Genomic DNA, 14328 nt, shown 5'->3' with positions numbered 1-14328 from the left:
CACACAAATTGCTGGAGAAACTCAGCAGGTCAGTCAGCATCTATGGAGAGTTGACATTTCTGGCCAAGACTCTTCAATCAACACTCTTCCAGCATCTTCAGAGTATCCTGCAACAAGTAAAACGCTTGTCTTGCATACCGTTCACACAAATCAAAACATTAATAATAATAAAAAACAAACTAAAAAGACAATACTTGAGCCACAGAAGAGCCAGGATGTACGTAATAAGAAAAAGTTTAGCTGCATACCCATGATATTAAGTGTCACTGCCATCACTAGGTCCTTGACAAACAGCATCCTGAGAGTTCACCTTTGACCAGGAACTCAAATGGACCAAGCGGAGGTTGACAGATTCCTGATTAGCAAGGGTTCAAACAGTTGTTACAGTTATGTAGGAGGCACCATGGTAACGTACTGATTAGAATAACAGTATTACAGAGGCAGTGATCCGGGTTCAATAACACTGTTATGTGCAAAGAGTCTGTACGTTCTCCCCATGACAATGTTTGTTTCCTCTGGGTGCTCCGGTTTCTGCCCGTTGTCCAAAGACGTACGAGTTAATTGGTTAATTGGTCACATGGGTGTAATTGGGTGGTGCAGGCTCATTGGGCCAGAAGGGCCTGATGCTGTGTTGTATCTCTAAATTAATAAAAAAAAGATCAAAAAGGCTCCTCAATGGCATAAGGCAACATCAGTGCAGAAGAGATGGCTTGTGATGGAGGAGGTGAGGAGACAGGAGGAGGCAGAGCGACACGCCAGAGCCGTTTCAATGGCCAAGCAGGGCCAATGGACTAATTGGGAGAGCCTGGAAAAGAGGAAACTCAGTTGGCGTGACATCTGGGAGATGGAGGGATCTTGGCTAAGTTTTGTCATCAGAGCTACTTATGACCTCCTACCAACACCTCAAAACCTGAACCAGTGGTGGGGAGAAAACCCCATTTGCTCTCTTTGTCAAGCACCTGAATCACTAAGGCACATTTTAACAGGATGCACCTCGAGCCTCAGCCAGGGGTGGTATACTTGGCAGCATAACCAAGTTCTCAGACAGCTGGCATCAATCTTGGAACAGAGGCAAACCACCGTAAATGCTCTCCCACAAACATCGGCGGGAAATATCCACATTACACGATTTGTACCAGCAGGCCAACCTCCAGAGCACCAAGTAACATCAAAGGATATAAGCATTCTGCATGTTGCTCGGGATTGGAAAATGGATATGGACTTGGAGAAAAACCTTGTGTTACCTCCAGACATTGCGGCTACAACACTCTGACCAGACATAGTCCTGTGGTCCACAACAGCCAAGCTGGCATATGTTGTGGAATTGACAATACCAAGGGAAGATGGCGTTGGAGAAGCTTATGAGAGGAAAAAGACCAGGTACTCTGAACTGGCAACTGAAGCTGCTCAGAACGGCTGGAAGACTAAGATTTTCCCTGTAGAAGTGGGATGCAGAAGATTCATTGCTACATCTACAACCGGTCTATTGAAGAAGGTGGGGCTGAGGGGTGTCTCCCTCCAACAAGCAATCAAGTCCTTGTCAAATGCAGCAGTGGAAAGCAGCAATTGGATTTGGATTAAAAGGAAAGACAACAACTGAGCTGCAAGATGAAGACAGGAGGGTACGGAACTGAGGGGGGTGTATCTGGGATGCTGGGTAGCACCGTTGAGCCCTCTGGAGACGTCGTGGGCTTATCAACGAAACGTCAAAAAAGGCGGGTGCCCACCTGATTATCCTGATGACGTAGCTACCCTCCTCGTCACCACTCCAAGCCTACTGCCAACATTGAGAATGCCGACTTTATCATTGGGATTGGAACATGAAGTCCTAGTAGCTCTACTAATTCTACTTGCCCATGTTAACATGCCATCCAGGTATTGCTGCAAGAAGGCAAGGATGGCTTCATTTTATCAGTTATCAGAAATGGATCCAAACATTATGCATTCATCAACGAGTATCTATACTTGTGGATGGAAGTGTAGCCAACAACACTGCTGTAGCTGGCTGCCTCTGGACTCTACCCTGAGGAACTTTTGCAGAGATGTACTAGGGCAAGACTTGTATATCATAACATCCAAACTGGAATGGCGAACTACTTCAACATGAACCTGTGTCCAAGTTAGACTTCTGGAAGTGAAGTACCTGCACTACTCTTTCTCTGTAACTGTAACACTTTACCACAGTACATGTGCTTGCAACACTGTGTGTCAGACAGAGTGGTCAGCAGCACTGGAGCTCCACAGGGGACTGTCCTGTCTCCCTTTCTCTTCACCATCTACACCTCGGACATCAACTACAACACAGAGTCTTGCCATCTTCAGAAGTTTTCTGAAGACTCGGCCATAGTTGGATGCATCAGCAAGGGAGATGAGGCTGAGTACAGGGTTACGGTGGGAAACTTTGTCACATGGTGCGAGCAGAATCATCTGCAGCTTAATGTGAAAAAGACTAAGGAGCTGGTGGTGGACCTGAGGAGGGCTAAGGCACCGGTGACCCCTGTTTCCATCCAAGGGGTCAGTGTGGGCATGGTGGAGGATTACAAATACCTGGGGATACGAATTGACAATAAACTGGATTGGTCAAAGAACACTGAGGCTGTCTACAAGAAGGGTCAGAGCCATCTCTATTTCCTGAGGAGACTGAGGTCCTTTAACATCTGCCGGACGATGCTGAGGATGTTCTACGAGTCTGTAGTGGCCAGTGCTATCATGTTTGCTGTTGTGTGCTGGGGCAGCAGGCTGAGGGTAGCAGACACCAACAGAATCAACAAACTCATTCGTAAGGCCAGTGATGTTGTAGGGGTGGAACTGGACTCTCTGATGGTGGTGGCTGAAAGGAGGATGCTGTCCAAGTTGCATGCCATCTTGGACAATGTCTCCCATCCACTCCATAATGTACTGGTTAGGCACAGGAGTACGTTCAGCCAGAGACTCATTCCACCGAGATGTAACACTCAGCGTCATAGGAAGTCATTCCTGCCTGCGGCCATCAAACTTTACAACTCCTCCCTCGGAGTGTCAGACACCCTGAGCCAATAGGCTGGTCCTGGATTTATTTCCACTTGGAATAGTTTGCTTATTATTATTTAATTATTTATGGTTTTATATTGCTATATTTCTACACTATTCTTGGTTGGTGCGACTGTAATGAAACCCAATTTCCCTCAGGATCAATAAAGTATGTCTGTCTGTCTGTTATTGTTTTAACTGGTACTGTCTTGGTGCACCATTGTGATGAAATGATTCACAGCTTCCCTTGCCCCATCACTGAACTGTTCTTACAACCTGTGGACTCACTTTCAAGGACACTTCATCTCATGTTCTGGATATTTCTTCTTTATTTATTTATTTTTATTCTTTCTTTTTGTAATTGCACCGCATGTTGTTTTTTGTGCATTGGTGTCTGTCTGTCTTGCTGTTTGTGTTTTTTCACCGATTCTATTGTGTTCCTTGTATTTACTTCAGTGCCTGCAGAAGGATGAATTGTGTATGGTGACATCTATGTACTTTGATAATAATTTATTTTGAACTTTGTAAGGACAGTATGCAAGCAAGATTTCACCAAAGTATTCAAGGTTAATTTTAATTGAACATTGAAGTTTACAGCACAGTACAGGCCCTTCAGTCCACAATGCCAGGCCAACTTTTTAACCTATTCTAAGATCAATCAAACCTTCCTTACCACATAACCTCCCATTTCTCTCAAATATCTCTAAGGTATTTGCCTCTACCACAACCCTGGCAGGGTGTTCCATGCACCCACTACTTTCTGTATAAGTTAACTTACTTCTGACACCTCCCCCAATCACCTCAAAATTATGCCCTCTTGTATTTGCCATTTCCACCTGGGAAAAAAGTGCTGCTTATCTGCTCAATCATGCCTTTTATCATCTGGTGCACCTCTGTCAAGTCATCTCTCACCAAAGAGTAACATCCAATGCACTCAACCTATCCTTAAAAGACATGCTCTCTGATGCAGGCAGCATCCTCATAAGTATCCTCTGCACTCTTTCTAAAGTTTCCACATCCTTCCTATGAAGGGGTTTTAGTATAAAAATTTCCATTATAAATTGTGTTGCATTCATTCCTGGACTCAAATCACGTGGGACAGTTGATGATGGAGCTACTTGCCTTGAGTAATCACAAAATCTACTGTATAAAGTTTAATTCTGTATGTAGTCTTGCACTTACATTTAAAATTAATTGACCCTCCCTGCAGCTATCTTTCTTTGGTATGTACAACTTCCTCTGTGTGTTTTATGCAATGGGTGTACAAATCTCTGAGTGATCTGAGGCTAATTGGGCATGCCTCGGATAACACTTACGTTTAAAAATGGCTGTTGTAACAGTTATGTCATAACATCATGATAGAAATTGTGTGAAATATTTAAGACTTTTATGAAACATCTGGCACTGACCTGGCAGAGCTCTCCCTAGTGAGTATTCTTTCTAAGTCTGAACAGCTGCCAGGACTAGATAAATTACCATATTTTTCTGGACTTTATGGTTTCAGAGCCAAAGTAAAATGATTTAAAGAAAGGAATCCAATGTTCAATAACAGGAGGCAAAAAGATGATTGAAAATGTTACACCATGGTAGTGTAACAGTTAGTGTGACACTATTACAGCTCTAGCTGTTCCAAAGTTCAGAGTTCATTTCCAGCGCTTGTACATTCTCTCTGAGAACCATATGGCTTTCCCCTGGGAGCTCTCGTTTCCTCTCATAGTCCAAAAACGTACCGATTAGAAGGTCAATTGTTCATTGTAAAGTGTCCTCTGATTAGACAAGGGTTAAATATACAGTAGGTGGGTTGCTGAGTTGGGTTGGCAGGGCCTGTTCTGCCCTGTATCTCTAAATAAAAATTTTTAAAAATAAAATTAGGTGCAGTAGATCATAAGTTGAACAGAGATCTGTTCTATTTTCATATTTCATATATTTCTCCCAGTCAAAAATCACAGCAATCTGAAAGAAGATGGCACCAGCAAACAACACTACCGAAGAGACATCCTCAATACAGTTCATAAAGCAACTCCTTTCATTTCTGTTATGTCTTTTTATTTCAGATGTGGTTGTGCTACTGTTGGAGCCTGTGATCTACATTTCAGGCGGCGGGTGTGTTTTCGGGCGGATCGGGCAATCTGGCTCTTTGCTGTCTCCGAGAGGGTTCCACAAGGTTGGAGGCCTGGAGACAGAGCACGAGGCCACGATCAATATCTCTCACCAATCTCACTGATGAAAATGCCGAAGAAGATTGAAATCATCGAGCCGGGTGTGGAGGGCAAGAAAGTGTTCAGTGCCGTCTACCAGGCTCTCACTCGCTGCAGCCAGAGAAGGGTATCTGCGTGTGGCTGACTCTCTCTCGTCCTCTTGCTCACTGCTCTCGAGGGGCCCTTGCATTTGAGTGATCTCTCTCTCCTTCCATGCTGAGGGAGGATGGTGCCAGAGCAAGGTTTAATCATCACAGTTTGTAGATTTGGACTCCTAGTTCAGCTTTACCATGTGTTCTAGTTCTCACGGCTTTTTTTTTGTTGCTACTTTGGGGCAATTTTTGAATCGGGGCAGCTTGCAGATAATGAACACCGATCCGAACTGAAATATGCCTTTCTGATTTTGTGTTCTGTACTCTGTGTTTTCACTCATTTTTTTGTGTCATTTGCACAACTTCTTTTGCATGTGGAGGGGAGGAGGGGTTTGATGTTTTTCTTTGAACAGTTTGGTTCTATGGTTTTTTGTTTCGGGTCTATGGAGAATACACATTTCAGATTTGTATGCTACATTCATGCTTTCATAGTAAGTGTACTGTACTCCAAAATGAACATACACAGTGGCCACATTATTAGGTACACCCATATGCCTGCTCAATAATACAAATACCTAACCAGTCAATCATGTGGCAGCACCTCAATGATTACAAGCATGCAGACATGGTCAAGAGGTTCATGTTCAGACCAAACATCAGAATCGGGGTCCTTGATGATGGATGCTGCTTTCCTGCAACAGCACTCCATGTAGAAGGATGTGGAAATTTCAGAGAGGATGCAGAGGAGATTTACCAGGATACTATCTGGACTAGAGATGTGTCGTATGATCATGGGTTGAGTAAGCTAGGGTTTTTCTTTTTTGGAGTGAAAGGGAATGAGAGGTGACTTGATAGAGGTGTACAAGGTGGTATGAGGCATTAATAAAGGAGACTTTTTCACAGGACAGAATGGCTAATACTCGGGCAAGTATAAGGGGATGACAGAGGTAAGCGCTTTACATGGGGGGGGTGTGTGTGGAGTGCCCTGCCAGGCAGGTACATTAGGGGAATTTCAGACACTCTTAGATAGGCACATGGATTAAAGTAGTAAAATGGAGGGGTATGTGAGAGGGAAGGATTAGATTGATTTTAGAGTAGGTTAAAAGATCGGCACAACATTGTGGGCCAATGGGTCTGTAGAGACATAGAACAGTACAGCACAGAAACAGTCTCTTCGGCCCATCTAGTCCTTGCTGAGCTATTAATCTGCCCAGTCTCATCGACCTGCTCTTGGATCATTACCCTCCATACCCCGTCCATTCATGTACTTATCCAAATTCATTTTCATATTGAAAGCGAACCAGCATCCCCCACTTCTGTTGGCAGCTTGTTCCATATTCTCAACACTCTCTGAGTGAAGAAGTTTCCCCTCATGTTCTCCTTAAATATTTCACCTTTCACTCTTAACCATGACCTCTAACTCTATTCCCACCCAAACTCTGTGGAAAAAGCCAGCTTGCATTTACGCTTTCTATGCCCCTCATAATTTTGCAAACCTTTATCCCGCGATTCCAAGATTGAAAGGGTTATCATGAGGAACGTTTGATGGCTCTGGGTCTGTACTCTCTGGAACTCAGAAGGACAAGGAGGATCGCATTGAAAGCTTTCAGATGTTGAAACGCCTAGACAGAGTCGATGTAGAAAAGATGCTCGCTATGGTGGGAGAGTCTAGGACAAGTGGCACAGCCTCAGGATAAAGGGGCGTATTTCAAAACAAAGATGCAGAGAAATTTCTTTAGCCAAAGGCTGGTGAATTTGTGAAATTTGTTGCCACGTGCAGCTGTGGAGGCCAGGTCGTTGGGTGTATTTAAGGCAGAGTTTGATAGGTTCTTGTTTGGACAGGGTATCAAAGGTTATGGGGAGAACTTTGGGAACTGGGGTTGAGGAGGAGATAAAAAAGAATCAGCAATAATTGAATGGCGAAGTAGACTCGATGGGCCAGATGGCCTAATTCTGCTCCCACATCTTGTGGTCTTTATCAAATATCCCCCTTCTTCTTACACTATAAGAAATAAAGCCGTAACCTATTCAACCTTTCCCTATAACTCAGGTCCCTACAGGTGACAACAAAGATTCACTCCTACATGAGCTGAATGCCTTTTGTGCTCACTTTGGTTGTCAAAACATGGAGGAACCATCATGAACTCCACGGCCCCTGATGGCCGTGTAATTTTAGTCTCCGAGGACAACACGAGGACATCCTTCAGCAGGATGAACCTGTGAAAGCATTCAGCCCAGATGGGATACCTGGCCAAATACAAAAAACCTGTACTAATCAACTGGCTGGGGTGTTCACTAAGATCTTTAACCTCTCACTTTGGCACTATGAGGTGCCCATCTACTTCAAGCAAGCTTCAATTGAACTGGTGCCTAGGAAGAACTTGGTAACCTGCCTCAAAGACTTTTGCCCAGTAGCACTTACATCCACAGTGATGAAGTGTTTTGAGAGATTGGTGATGAAACACATCAACTTCTGCCTGAGAAGCAATTTGGATCCATTCGGATTTGCCTACTATAGGTCAACAGCAGATGTCATTTCATTGGCTCTTCACTCAATGCTGGAACAGCTGGACAGTGAAGATGCATACATCAGCATGCTCTTCATTGACACCAATGCCATCATCCCTGCAAAACTAATCAATAAGCATCAAGACCTTGGCCTCAATACCTCCTTGTGCAATTAGATCCTCATTTCCTCACTTACAGACACCAGACAATTCAGATTGGCAACAGCCTCTCCTCCACAATTTCCATTAGCACAGGTGCACCTGAAAGCTGTCTGCTTAGCTCCCCATTCTACTAATTTTACACTGTGTAGCTAAGCACAGCTTCAATGCCATATTCAAGTTTGCTGAACACACCACTGATGCAGACTGAATCAAAGGTGGTGATGAATCAGCATATAGGAAGGAGGTGGAAAATATGGTTGAGTGGTACCACAACAACAACCTCTTACTCAATGTCAGCAAGACCAAGGAGCTTATTATTGACTACAGGAGATGGAATCAGTGATCCATGAGCCTTTGGAAGATCTCAGGTGGAGAGAGCCAGCAGCTTTAAATTCCTCAGTACAGTCGGCCCTCCTTATCCGCGGGGGATTGGCTCCTGGACCCCCCACAGATACCAAAAAATGTGGAGGCTCAAGTCATTTATATAACCTGTCTCAGTGCGGGTAGACTTTAGGACCTGGGGGAACTCCAGACCCATTGCCCACGGCTACTGCTGAATCCGCAATGTTTCTGTTCCGTTGACGGAAAACAGTCACGATTGAAAATAAAGTGGAAATGATAAAGCAATCGGAAAGAGGTGAAATGCTATTGGTTATTGGAAAAGCGTTAGGCTACAGTCGGTCAACGATCGGAACAATTTTAAAGGATAAAGTGAAAGGCCCTGCCCCTATGAAAGCTACAATTATTACTAAGCAACGCAGTGGTTTAATTTATTGAAATACATATGTTTCTTAAGTGTTTTATATGCATAGAGAGGTAAAATATACGTTATATACTAAGACAAACGTTTGACTAACTGACACTAAACAATACCGGATATACCTGTTCCGACTTGCGTACAAATCTGACTTAAAGACTGCTTGTACTTTAAATCATTTCTAGATTACTTATAATACCTAATACAATGTAAATGCAATGTAAATAGTTTATATACTGTATTGTTTAGGGAATAATGATAAGAAAAAAAAGTCTGTACATGCTCAAGCAATGAGTGCTGGAGAGAGAACTTCCGGGTTTTCCCAATCCGCGGTTGGTTGAATCCATGCATGTGGAACCCATGGATAAGGAGGGCCGACTATAATATCACCTCAGATGATCTGTCCTGGGTCCCACATGTAAGTGCTATTAAAAAGAAAGCACAGCAGCACCTCTACTTTCTTAGAAATTTGCTAAGATTCGGCATGTCATCTAAAACTTTGACAAACTTCTGTAGATGTGTGGTGGAGAGTATATTGACTGGTTGCATTACAGCCAATTCCCCTGAACAGAAAATCTTAAAAAAAGTAGTTGATATGGCCCGGTCCCCCAGGGCTAAAGCCCTTCCCGTTATTGAGCACACCTACATGGAGCGTTGTCGCAGGAAAGCAGCATCCAACCTCAAGGACCCCCATCACTCAGGTCATTCTCTCCTCTCACTGCTGCCATCAGGGACAGCATCAGGACTCACACCACCAGGTTCAGGAACAGTTATTACCCTTCAACCATCAGGGATAACTTCACTCGCCCTATTACTGAACTGTCCCTACAAACTACGGATTCACTTTGAAGGCCTCTTCACCTCTTGTTTTTGATATTTATTGTTTATTTAATTATCATTACTATATTACTTTATGAATAAACTCTTCTTGTGCTTCCAGCCAGGTACAGGTATCGATTATGACTGACATTTTGATGACAGACTCAGGGATAAAGATGACGGAGTTTGTCATTGAAACGATACCTGTACCTGGCTGGAAGCCCAAGAGAGTTTATTCATCATATCCACTGGGAAAGCACTGGATACCTCTTCATTATTATTTTTCCTTTTGTATTCCACATGTTTGTTGTCATTTGCAGATTGGTTGTTTGTTCGTCTTGTTGGGTGCAGTTTTTAATTGATTCTATTGTGTTTCTTTGTATTTATTGTGAATGCCTGCAAGAAAATGAATCTCAGGGTAGTACTATGGTGATGTACATGTATTTTGATAATAAATCTCCTTTGAACTTTAAACTTTGAAGTCCTGGCAACATCCTTGTAAATTTTCTTTGCACTCTTTCAATCTTATTGGTGTCTTTCCTGTTGGTAATTGACCAAAAATGTACACAAAAAAGTATTCAAAATTAGGTCTCACTAATGTCTTATGCAGCTTCATGTTCTGTGTTATGTGAATACTGGATTCAGGACTTAGATGACTTTTTTGTCATTAAGTTCTCTTTTTCAAAGTTTGAAGTGAATTTTATTTTCAAAGTGCATATATGTCATCATACAAAACCCTGAGATTCATTTTCCTGCTGGCATCCTCAGCAAATCTATAGAATAGTAACTGTAACAGGATCAATGGAAGATCAACCAGAGTGCAGACGACGAGAAACAGTGCAAATGCAAATATAAATAAATACCGTAGAGATAAATCATGAGAGCATAAGACAACAAGATAAAGAGTCCTTAAAGTGAGATCGTTGGTTATGAGGACATTTCGATGGATGGGCAAGTGAGTGTAGTTCACCCCTCTGTTCAGGAGCCTGATGGCTGAGGGATAGTAACTGTTCTTGAACCTGGTGATGCAAGTCCTGAAGCTCTTGTACCTTCTACCTGATGGCAACACCGAGAGAAGAGCATGGCCTGGGTGGTGAGGATCTCCGATAATGGACTTAAATCCCTGAAATCACAAGTTTCTTGAACACGCAAAGGGTCTGCTGTAACATTGTGTTACCAATTGGTTACACTGTTGAGTGGAAAGGGGTGGAGAAAGTGTCAGATTTTGATACATCAGAGCTCACAGACAGATGAGAGAAATGGGCGTATGAACATCATTACAGTTGCTAATATAATCAAGTTGAACCAATTCAGTCCTGCTATGACTGCTGGGACAACTTGGATAATGAAACAATCCTCTTCCAATCTACCTCACCCTGGGCCTTGACTATATATGATTAGTTGACTTGCTGGGTATCATAGCTGAATTTTCAGTCAGGATATCTTGGTGGACGTATTGCCCAGGGAATAGAAGGCCACTGCTTTACAAGTGACGACAGAGAAGGTTAATGAACAAATTGTCGTTGATGTAGTTCTTCTATATTCTAAGAGCTGGTCCAACACAATCAACTCACCCTACTGACACTGAAAGTCTAGTCTTGCACACTATGCATACAGATCAAATTGTTACACAATGCATTGAGCTACACAAGGTAAGAGATGTGAAATGAAGTACAACAGTGACAGAGAAAGTGCAATGCAGACCTTTGGCTTCTGGAAACCAATGACCACTTTCCTTGTGATGGATGACAGGGAAACCCCTCTGTAACTATATCTGTGGAATTTATCTTTTTTCTTCAATACATCACCATTACAAAATCTTCTGCAGTGAATATCATCCACAGATGTAGACAATGAGATTGGAATTGGCATTGGAATTAATCTATTCAAAAGGTACACTTAATCTCAGAAAAATGTATACAATATACACCCTGAAATGCTTTTTCTGTGTAACTGTGGTAAACTATGTATACCTGTCTGGACACGTCCCTCTGCTGACTGCTCCTGTGGCTCCTCCCACAGACCCCTGTATAAAGGCGATTGAGGCACTGCTCCTCCCTCAGTCTTCGACATGTCGTGCTCCCTTTTTGCTGTTAATAAAAGCCCATCGTTCACTTCCAGTCTCCTGGAGTTATTGATGGTTCATCAGTAACCATCCACAAAAAGAGAGGAAAAAGAGAGGAGTGCCCTCAGAGAATGAATGACAGTTAAATGTTAGAACCCAAAGTACACCCCCCACTCCCCTCCCTCCCACATTATTGTCACATGTACCAAGATACATTGAAAAGCTTGTCTTACATAAAGCTTACATAGTACAAAGTGAACTTTATTATCAAAGTACATATATGTCACCATATACAATCCTGAGAATCATTTTCTTGTGGGCATACTCAATAAATCTATAAAATAATAACTGTAAACAAATCAATGAAAGACACCCAACTAGGACATTCAACCAGAGTGCAGCAGACAACAAAGATTGCAAATACAAAGCGAAGTAATAATAATAATAAATAAGCTCTAGATATCGAGAGTATGAGATGAAGAGTCATTGAAAGTGAGTCCATAGGTTGTGGGAACATTTCAGTGATGGAGCGAGTGAAGTTATCCCCTTTGTCTCATAAAGATTGTGTGGCAGAATTATGACTTGAGCTCTGCATCACTGATTTCAGTGTGAAGACAGCATATTATAAATTGAAATGATTATAAATATATTATAAATATACAATCAGGCTTTCAATCCAGACTTTTAGCAGAATCACTTCGATTTAGCATGAAATTTGTTGTTATGTGGCAGGAGTACAATACAATACATTAAAATGACCATGAATTAAAAGGAGATATGTACTTCAAACAGTGCCAAAACAGAGCTATATAGTGAAGTAGTGCTGATGGGTTTATGAAACCTGATACAGGGGGAAGAAGCTATTCCTAAAATGATTTTACTCAAAAAGAAGAAAGATCATGCTGAAAAGGTCATCCACTTTGGAAGGAAAAATGAAAGAGCAGCTTATTATTGAAATGGTAAAAGATTACAGCATGCCGCTCTGCGGAGGGACTTGGGAGTGCTCGTGCATGAATCACAAAAGGTTGGCTTGCAGGTGCAGCAGGCTATTGAGAAGGCAAATGGAATGCTGACCTTCATTGCTGGAGGGATTGAATTTAAGAGCAGAGAGGTTATACCGCAACTGTACGGGATACTGGAGAGTCTGCACCTGGAGTACTGTGAGCAGTTCTGGTCTCCTTACTTGAGTAAGGATAAACTAGATTTGGAGGTGGTGTGGAGGAGATTCACCAGGTTGATTCCAGAGATGAGGGGATTGGACTATGAGGAGAGGTTGAGTCACCTGGGACTGTACTTGCTGAAAGTAAGAAGAATGAGAGGAGATTTTATAGAAACATATAAAATTATGAAAGGGATAAATAAGTTCTTTCTACTAGTAGGTGAAACTAGAACTAGGGGACATAGCCTCAAGATTCAGTGAGTAGACTTAGGATGGAGATGTGGAGGAACTGCTTTTCCCAGAGCATGGTGAATCTGTGGAATTCTCTGCCCAATGAAGCAGTGGAGACTGCCTCAGTAAATACATTTAAGACAGGATTGGATAGATTTTTGCATAGTAGGGAAATTAAGGGTTATGGGGAAAAGGCAGGTCAGTGGAGATGAGTCCATGGCCAGATCAGCCATGATCTTATTGAATGGTGGAGCAGGCTCGATGGGCCAGATGGCCAACTCCTGCTCCTATTTCTTACGTTCTTATGTTAAGGTTTCACTCCACTTATAATAAGCAACTATCAGGGTTTTCCAACCTCAGATCTATGGACCAATTGCATAATGGTATTGGTCCATAGTATAGAAAAGGTTGGAAGCCCCTGGACTCAATAGACTTCAGAACATAAAAGATCAACAGATTCTTGATTGGTCAGGGCATGAAGGGATACGGGGAGAAGGCAGGAGATTGGGGCTGAGAGGAAAATTGGATCAACTATGATGAAATGGCGGAGCAGACTCAATGGGCTAAATGGCCCAATTCTACTCCCATATCTTATGGTCTAAGGTGTTCATGTTTATTTCGGGAGATTAGCATGTCAGGCAAGTATCTGAACAATGTGAAGCTGCTGAATCATTTGACAACATTCCTCTCGCACTGTGCTGTGCTTTACAAGTGCAATTATTCCCACAGATGCTACCTGAATATGGTTCCAACATTTGCTTTCTATTTCAGGCTTCCAGCATCTGCAGTCCTTTGGATTTTTTTGCCATTGAAGCATATTCTACTGTCTTTATTTGTGACACCTTTCAGTAAATTAGGTTCGGCAGTAAACCAAACTGTTTTGATTTAATAATGTGATCTGCCACAGGGATTCACATTTGAGAACTGTAAAATAGTTTGGGGAATGTTCTGCCAGAGATGCACTTGTGAAGCCAACAGAAAGATTCTGTTCTCAGCTCGGTTTTAAGTCTGTCTGCTTGCTCTATGTGATCAGTATGGCTTCGTCGCACATTTAGGGAATGTACTATTTTTAATCTTTAACTGTATTTTTGAAATGTATCATTAGATACAGTGTACAATCATCCACAGACTGTCACAGGATTCTACACAATCAAGGAAGCTCAACGCCTCTACTTTCTGAGAGGCTGAAGAGAGCTGGACTACATACAACTGTACTCACATCATTCTACAGAGTATCTGAACATGCTGCATCACCAGCTAGTGTGGAAACTGCACGGAAATGGACTGAGAGGCTCTACAACAAGTAGTCAAAACTGCCCAATGCATCAG

General features: G+C 42.4%; 1 protein-coding gene across 1 annotated transcript in view; it reads right to left on the bottom strand.

Moving 5' to 3' along the window:
• LOC140733768 (PC3-like endoprotease variant B) overlaps positions 1-14328 on the bottom strand; it is a 2072848-nt gene that overhangs the window by 2009813 nt on the left and 48707 nt on the right. The window contains exon 2 of the mRNA XM_073057521.1: positions 4-107. The gene's annotated coding sequence lies outside the window, so the exon portion shown is untranslated. The remainder of the gene's footprint in view (positions 1-3; positions 108-14328) is intronic.

The sequence above is a fragment of the Hemitrygon akajei genome, chromosome 9, assembly GCF_048418815.1.
Source record: "Hemitrygon akajei chromosome 9, sHemAka1.3, whole genome shotgun sequence".
Classification (NCBI taxonomy): domain Eukaryota; kingdom Metazoa; phylum Chordata; class Chondrichthyes; order Myliobatiformes; family Dasyatidae; genus Hemitrygon; species Hemitrygon akajei.
The sequence above is the reverse complement of the archived record's forward strand: the minus strand, read 5'-3'. Positions and strand labels throughout refer to the sequence as shown.